The sequence below is a fragment of the Paramisgurnus dabryanus genome, chromosome 3, assembly GCF_030506205.2.
Source record: "Paramisgurnus dabryanus chromosome 3, PD_genome_1.1, whole genome shotgun sequence".
NCBI lineage: Eukaryota > Metazoa > Chordata > Actinopteri > Cypriniformes > Cobitidae > Paramisgurnus > Paramisgurnus dabryanus.
This window is the reverse complement of record NC_133339.1, coordinates 3,364,411-3,373,954: the sequence shown is the minus strand read 5'-3', so window position 1 is coordinate 3,373,954 and position 9,544 is coordinate 3,364,411.

The following is a 9,544-nucleotide window of genomic DNA, read 5'->3' as shown; positions in this document are numbered from 1 at the left end:
GACGATGGAATTGCGTCACCTCTCTCTCTGCAACAACAATGTTTATGCAACTGGAAACATCAATAACAATAGCCCCAAATCGTACTCACACCTCTGCTGTTTCCTCGGCTCTTCACCGCCACTCTCCACATCCGCCCGATGTCTAGACGGGGGAAAATCGTTTCTGGGCACCGTACTATTCCTGGAGGCCCAAAGCACACTCACAACATATGCCGTATTGGACTGAGCTAAAGCCAGCAGCCTCTTTGTCTTCTCTCGACGAAGTGCGTGAAGGCGGGGGTTAATCTGACAAGACACACAGCAATACACCGCAACCCACAGCAATATACAGCACCACGTCAAAAATAAAGGTTTCCACAGCACAAAGACTCACCCACCACTCCAAGTGTACGAAAAAGGCGCCCGTCTTCCCTCACTTCGCTTAGTTCAGATATGGCGATGGAAATATGCGGCCCAGCTAGTGGTGTCGTTGTTGTGTCTGCTTCGGTAAGCATTTCCTCGGCTCACCCACCACGCTCTATGAGGGGTAGGGCCGTCCTCCTTCTCCTGGAGGGAGTTAACATAAGCCAGGTTCCAAGGACGGGGCGTGTGGTTCAGTCTGCCCTAGGCAGTAGTGGCGCTCGTGCCCGAAACAAAACGACTCCCTTGTGTATTGCTACAGCTCCATTTATGTGGCCCGTCCTCATCTCTTCCTCTAATCAGAGCTGCTACATAAATTGGCTGCACCTGTGGCTCGTTTCTTCCTGATTTGTGTTGCCAGGGAGACTGGGAAGTGAAAGGAGCACTTAAAAATTCTGTCCGGGCAGAACCTCTCCTCTCCCTTTTTGGTTCCGCCCTAAGTCACCCTGTGACATATTTTTGGAGAGATGTGCGTCAGATTCGACCATCCCTGATGCTATTTTGGAGTTTCACAAAACAATTGCGCCACTGACCAAAAAATGCGCCTGGTTCATTATGCTATTTTAAGGGCGCATGCTTGACCATAATGTATAGCGTGCACAACGCGCACACACTTTGCTTATCTAATGTACACAGATGCAACAGTGATTTTTGCAAATCATAAATTGTTACAATAAAAAATATTAACACATGAAATAAGGGAAATCGTAGTGGTGAGCATTGTGGTGATAGTTTTTATTTATTGTGTGGCTGCGTTAAAAAAATTCTCATGCAAATAACGATTAAAATATTCGGTCAGATCAGGTATGAGACAAATTAGCATTGGAGCCTGAACAGCATAAACACAAGACGGTGACAAGACTGGAACAAGACAACACAGAAGTCAGGTAGAATGCATTGAGTAAAGAATGGTCTGACACAGGACAAGAGAAACACGCAAAATAAATAGGGGTAAAAATGGGAGACAACTGTAGGGAGTGAAGCAATAATCAGATAATAATGTTGAATATGTTGCTTCTTGCAAAGAGGTATTTTCAGACCCTGACACCAGTGGCGGCTCGTGACTTCTTTTCCGAGGAGGCATGAATGTGAAACTTGTGTGTGGAACGTCATGTCAAAATATATGTTCAGTGCATCATGTGAACCTATGTGCATTGTGCATCCTGTCAAAATACCAACCCTATATCACGAAAATGCGTGACTATTTCACGCATGGACCAGCGTGACAATGTCACGCTTTGCCGCGTTTGAGCGTGAGCATGTCACGCTTTGCTGTTTGTGTCACTGTCACGTATTGGTTACTCAACTTTTTTTTCCTATTTTCAAACCATTGTCGCTTCGGTTTAGGGTTAGATTTGGTGCTTGTGTTATATGTCACTTTAAGTATTTGTCACTTTAAGTATTGGTTTATAAAAAAAAAGATACAATACTTATTCTTTTATATTTTCTAAACTTTAACCAATTGTCACCTGACGTTGGGGTTAGAGTTTGTTTAGGTAAGGGTGTCATTTTATGTAAATCTAACCCTAAACCGAAGCGAAAATGGTAAGAAATTAGGACAAAAAAGTTGAGTAACCAATACGTGACAGTGACACAAACAGAAAGCGTGACATGCTCACGCTCAAACGCGGCAAAGCGTGACATTGTCACGCTGGTCCATGCGTGAAATAGTCACGCAATTTCGTGATACTGGGTTGCAAAATACGTGCCTGCTGAAGACACGCTGTTAGGGTTTATGATAAAAGAAATGCTAACGTTTGCTGGATACTCGCTTAATCTCGTGTGTTATCAGTTTAGTGTTAAGTTAGTGTCTTGCGAGACATGAGTGTCTCTATTATAAACCCCCAGCAACCTAATATGTAGATAAAATACATTCAAGTATGGTTTTAAATGCATGTTTCATGTGTGAAATGTAGGCATAACATTCATAGGTTCAATGGTAAACAAACTTTTAATAAAGCGTCAAAATACATGCTGAGAGTGCAATCCACAGCTAAATTAACAATTTGTGAATGGGAAACCACAGATGAAGATGGTGTTAAGTATGCATCTTTTCTCAAAAAGCACATAGTGAGAATGAGTAAGCTGCATGGCATTACTAAGAATCGTTATAGGCTAAAATACAATGAAAAGTACATGTAAACATGCAATAACTTTTAAACCTGTTAGAATATTTTTTATCATTTTGTACTTTCTTAAAGGGACAGAAAAACTGGTTATCTAGCCTATGATAATCATGGCATGTTTGAAAAAAAATTATGACATAATTGTTGTAGTGAATAATTAGAGAACAACGAATAAAGTTTTAAGAATTAGTCTATAGGATTGTCCTCAGGGCCCCCTACAGAATGTTTTAGATGTCTCCTAATATTTTTAGTTTTAGAAGTCCTTTCTACCATACGAGCTTAACTCCTCCTACGCTTGCTTCGAAACGGACATTACAACACACATAACGAATGCAACCACGGCTAAGGGCCGATTCACACCGGCTGCGTGCAGTGCCGGGTTAAGCCTTTGTGAGGCCCTGGGCTAACGCTGGTTTGGGGCCCCCCCAATACACTGAAAAAAATAAAGGCTGGATTTACTAAGTGCCCCATTGCATACATTTTTTTAGTAAAACTTGCAAAAACGATGCACTGTCTATATTTTTTAGTAAATCCAGTGTTTTTTACAGCGTATGTACAACATTAAATGGCTAAAATTATTTAAATAAATTAAACAATATTATCAAATAATTTTACAATCAGAAATAGCCCAGAAAATAACATTTATTTAATAAAACTTACAACAAAAAGTGCTTCTTTCTGCTCTTCTTTAAAGAGAATTCTTCAATTAAATCATTAAAATCAAGTTGACGCAAAAGTAGGCTGAAATTATTTAAATAAATTAAACAATATTATCAAGTAATAATTTTACAATCAGAAACAGCCCAGAAAATAACATTTATTAAATGCAACTCACAACTAAAAGTGCTTCTGTCTGTTCTTCTTTAAATATAATTCCTCATTTAAATTATTAAAATCAAGTTGACGCAAAAGTAAGAGCCCAGAATTCTCAGCACGAGTCCGAACTTTTTAATTCTCCCCATTAGGAATCTGTGTCCGCAGATATAGTTAGCCTACTGCATCGCGTATGTTTGTGAGTAGAAGTCTGTGCTGTCTGCTGTGAGGTTTTTATGAGAGAAGCACAAACTTTTTAATAGTCTATTTAATATGTAAAACTTGAATTTGAAATAAAACTTACTGCGGAGAAGTTAATGAGATCTCTATCCTCTCTCTTGCTACGTGACGCGATAATTATATATTATTTCAAATCCGTTTACAAGATAAATATATATACATTGTGTTGTTAAACTGATGAAATTATCTTGCTATATACGCTACATTTATTATGAGAAGCCTTTTCTTTTTACTGTTACACTGTAGACAGTAATATATGTGTATTATATAAAACTTAATGGTCGTGAAAGCACATTATCCATTATCTGTTGGTTCATGTTGGTCTAGTTTAATTCAGGGTAATCCTTTAATAAAATGTATAGTATAGTTATAAAATATTTTATTTTTTTAATATTCACAGCGCACATTCTCTCGGATCGTTTTAAAACGTTTTAAATCATTCTGCAAAATTCCGCATAGATTTAGCATAGAAATAGCAAAAAATAACTGCTTACACAGCTTGTACAGCTGTACTGTTGCAGCAATTAAAGCAGTTCAGTTTTGTTTTAAATGGCAAAATAGTTATATTTCTTTTTTATTTACATTTTAGAGCAGTTTTTGTTTGTTAAAGTTTTTATGATAAACAAGTGGTTAGCGGCCGACAGCAAGTTGACGACATGTATGATGAATTGAGCTTCTCAAATCAATACTTCACATAATAACAACTATTTAAATAAATATTTTCAGCATATCACAATGTTAGTTTAAACGTTTATTATCAACACACACTATTTTTAAAAAGCGAAGGCAGGTTGCTCTGCTGCTGGCAGTTGCAACGGGTGCAGAAATAAAAAAATAAAAAGGGCTTTACAAAACGAAACGAAATAAACATGAAACAGAATAAACATGCATGTTGCCTTAGCTTACAACTTCGCTTTTGCATATACATTTTTTTAATGTAAGGACTTACCACAGAAGATGGCTATTCATGTATCCATCCAACAGTTAAACTAAGAAAAAAGTCGATCCATACACAAACAAGAAATAAAGAAACAGCCTTCTTACACGAAATTAATACAGTGAGAAGTCTTTAATAGATTATGTCTTGGATGCTGTCTGCATATATTATGTACAGTATCCAAGGTTTTAATCTAGTACTCCATTTATAATTTTTCCTGGTGCGTTGAATGTCCTGCTGTTAAATAAGCACAGCTGCATTGTAAATGTGTGGCTGTGCGTAGCGGACTCATGCGATAGGTTAAACGTCTTCCTATGTTTGTTTTGCAATCATCAATTTCTGTCAAAAGGTTTTTTTAATTAATTGAAAAATATAAAAAGATGGAGAAGCCTAAATAAGCCCGAGGTCCGGCCCGCGTATCTGCTGTGACGTTAAAATTGGCCCGAAACCCGACCCGTAAACAGGTCGAGCCCCGTCAGGCTCGGGCTGAAATGCAGGGCTCTAAATAGGCTAAAATTATTTAAACAAATTAAACAATATTATCAATTAATAATTTTACAATCAGAACAGCACAGAAGATAACATTTATTAAGCAACTAAAAGTGCTTCTTTCTGCTCTTATTTAAAGAGAATTCCTCGACTAAATCATCAAAATCAAGTTAAATCATATTTTGGCAGATCGTTTTACTTTCATTGTTTCACGAGATTCCCTGCCTATTTAGTAATATTAATAATTAACAGTAAACGAACTTGGGTTGCTGTTTTTGAAGGCAGCTCGAGCCTCGACCTTAGGTCGGGTTCGAGCCCCAAGTTTAAGTGAAGGAGGAGATGATGAGGAGAGATGCCAGAAGAATTGCGGCTGGGCGCGGAGGCTCTTAAAGGACAAAATATCCCATACGCTTTTACGTAGCTATTATACAATTTTTTTTTTCAGAACATTTTTGCGACCCAGTGGTTGGGGGCCTCTGCTCTAGGTAGCACTTACGCAGAATTACGTCAATCAAAATGTTTTTAAAAACTCAAAAAAAAAAAAAAAATTTGTCTCGGAGGCCCCCTAGTGTTCGGGGCCCTGGGCTGCAGCCCATGTTGCCCATTAGGATAACGCGGCCTTGGCTGCGTGGCGTGTGCCTCTCAGCTGCGTGGCGTGTGCCTCTCAGCTGCGTGGCGTGTGCCTCTCAGCTGCGTGGCGTGTCCGTTTTTATTTAGGCTCCCATGTTAGCAGGTTCGACAGTTCACACCTCCTGCTGCGTCAGGCACACTTCTGGTATGTACAGACACAGAAAACGCAATGCAGCCACCGCGCAGATCAGCTGGTAACGAGTGGATATGTAGAGTGAGCGAAGTCTCAGTAATAAGGTTGAAAGAGGTTTGTGTGTGTGTGGTGGCGCTGTTTATGGTTTTACATTGAATTGTAGTAGGACTCAACTGATCCGGGTTAATGATACTAGAGACTCGCGACTCATGAGTTAATTTAAAGATCCGGGTGAAAGATCCAAGTGAGTCATGACTCAAACAGGTCTACTCTGCAGTTTGCTTACCGCAGCAATTGCTTTACAGATGATGCCAAAGCCTTCACCCTACACACTGCCCTGTCCCATCTGGATAACAAGAACACCTATGCGAGAATGCTGTTTGTGGACTACAGCTCAACATTCAATAGTGCCATCTAAGCTTGTTGTGAAGCTTCAGATTCTGGGACTAAACTTACTTTGTCACTGTAAGTATTGGTTTATAACATTTTTTCTGATGTATTCTTTATATTTTCTAAACTTTAATCAATTGTCACCTGGCATTGGGGTTAGAGTTGGGTTTGGGTAGGGATGTCATTTTATGTAAATCTAACCCTAAACCGAAGCGAAAATGGTAAGAAAATAGGACAAAACAGTTGAGTAACCCATCCGTGAGAATGCCACGGAAAAGAAAGTCCGTGGCAGGGCCACGGAAATATGCGGAGATCCGTGAGAATGTCACGGAAAAATGAGCACAAAATTCCGTGACTATGCCACGGAAATTCGTGAGATCAGGTTGGCCTAAACATATCATTTTGTGGCTGGATCCTGGACTTCCTGTCAGGCAGACATCAGGTGGTCAGAATGGGAAACAGCATCTCCTCCTCAATGACTCTCAACACAGGTGCTCCTTAATGCTGCATTCTTAGCCCTCTTCTTTACTCCCTGTACACACATGACAATAATGAGATGGCTAACAGAGAGGAGGTGTGTGCTCTGAGACACTGATGTCAGGAGAACCACCTCTTACTCAACATTAACAAGACCAACGGTGGATTTCAGGAACGGTGGACAGGAAAAAGAACACACCCCAATCAGTATAGATGGAACACCTGTGGAATGGGTCAACAGCTTCAAGTTCCTTGGCATATACATCACTGAGGATTTTACATGGACTGTTTACACTAATGCAATGCTGAATGCTGAACATCAGTGCTTATTTTTCCACAGGTGCCTGAGGAAGTTTGGGATGAGCCCCAGGATCCTCAGATCCTTTTACACCTGCACAGTGGAGAGCATTTTGACTGGTTGCATTACCGTCTAATATGGGAACAGCACTGCTGGCAACTGCAAAGCACTACAGAGGGTGGTACAAACTGCCGCCATGTTGTAGGAGGTGAGCTCCCCTCCCTCTAGAACATTACATTTACATTACATTTAGCAGACACTTTTGCACAAAGCGACTTAAAAATGAGGTAAACAACAAAAGCAATTATAGCAAAAGAAGATCAGCATAAGTGCACTAAAATTAGTCTTATCAAGTCTAACATAGTATACATAGCCAAGGGTTGGTTAGTTAGTTGTATATTGAAAAGAGCAGTGGTCCAAGCACGGACCCTTGAGGTACCCCGGTATCGAGCCATTGGGGTTCAGAGGATTTTTAGAGGATACCTTAATTGACCTACCTGACTTGAATCATAGAAGCGCCGTATCAGAGACACCCATGGCCATTAGGGTCAACAGGAGGGTGTGGTGATTGACCGTTTGAACATCTACACATTTAATATATTCTGTGTATATTGTGAACATCTGTGTATAATGTGTATTATGTAAAACTGTGATTTTTACAGTTTGTCTTATTGTATTCTACTGTCTGGAGCACACACACCCAAGACTTTCACTCACACCTTGCACATGTGCTAATTGTGATGTGACAATAAAGTGATTTGATATGAAAACAAAACGATCAATGTCAGACAGCTGCAGAAGTAACTGTTGCCTACATTCCTTGGGTTCATTGTAGTCCACAAAAGGAGATTTAAGTTGGACCCATCCCAGTAAGTAGAGAACATACACATGCGCAAGTCATGAACACCCACACACATAGACACACACTCGGAGCACTGGGCAGCTACTGCATCACTGCTTGCAGCAACAATTTGCAACAATTTGCTCGCTGTGAGACTTGAACCAGCGACCTGACACAAACCAGCCTGATCTTACAAGAATTCATTCATATTTACAAGATGGCTAATTCGTATAAATTTGTACAAAGTTAATCGTGCAAAAATGTATGATTATCATAAAAAAACAATAACTATATTTGGCATAATCATAGTTTGATATTTACAAGTCTATTTACAAACATCCTGTCACAGACTAATGAAAACATGGGTGTTATAATTCTCAGAAGTTTTATAAACTGTTAATATATTCAGATGTGATGAGTTTTCTAAGAACTGATTATGTTTTCTTAGTATTTAGTGTGTCTTTGACCCGCCTACTACTTTCAGAAAGTATAAAACCCTCTGAGTTTGTTCCTCATTGCCACTCTTTCTTCATGCATACAGGTATGATATCTTAACTTTCTATACATTTTAATTACTTTACAGTAATTACAATAAATAATTACAATAAATTAATCTAATGTAGGGGTAACTATTAAAAAACAAAACATAATTTTACTTTTTGATAGACTCATAAGTTGGCACTGAAGACAGTGAAGTATTATCACACTTATGGTGTAAAGTAAGGATGTAGCTAAAAATCTATTTGTGTCTTGCAAACATCCTGACACAAACAAATAAAAAAATTGTGTTATAAGATTCTCAGAAATTATAAGGGTAACTGTGAAAAACATGCATTTAATATTTAGAAGCATTCATGTTTCTTAAGAACTGACGTACAGTCTTGGTACAGTATTGGGCAGCTTTGACCCGCCTATTATTTTGAAATAATATAAAAACCAATGAGATTGTTCCTCATTGTCACTTAGGGCCCTATTTTAACGATCTGAAACGCAAGTGCAAAGCGCAACGCGCAAGTGACTTTGTGGGCGGATCTTGGGCGCTGTTGCTATTTTCCCGGCGTGAGAAATAACTCTTGCGCCAGGCGCAAATCAATAAGGGGTTGGTCTGAAGTAGGTTCATTATTCATAGGTGTGGTTTGGGCGTAACGTCAAATAAACCAATCAGAACGCTATCCAACATTCCCTTTAAACGCAAGGGCGCAAGTTCCATGGCGGGTTGCTATTATTATGACGGATTTACCAGGCGTACGCCAGGAGCGGTTTACAGCCGAGGAGACCGACGTTCTTGTAAGAGCAGTCAAAGACAGAGAAGTTGTTTTGTATGGGGATGGGAGAAACCCGCCCAAATCAGCGTCGGTTAAACAGGCATGAGAGGAAATAGCCACAGTCTCATCAGCTGGAATCCCCATCGTTGCGCCAAGCGCTACAATGATGTCAGGAGACGGGGAATCCCAAGCTTGCCAGCATAAATCGGGCACGCCATGTAACGGAAGGTGGATCTGCCTCTACACTAGGGGTGACCCCGAATAGTCGAAGATTCGATGCATCGATAGGAGAAGTCTGATTCGATTACCAATCTCACAGTCCAATCGTCACAGATGTGTTATGAAATGAGGATCATTCAATTTTAGCCGTATATGGGTTCACACATTATCTGATTTCACATATAACAGCTTTCTCACAATATATTAATATACAGCATATTATGATAATGCTGCAAATAATATGTGAAGTAACAGCTTTCAATAAATATTTTTAAAATGCGTTAATA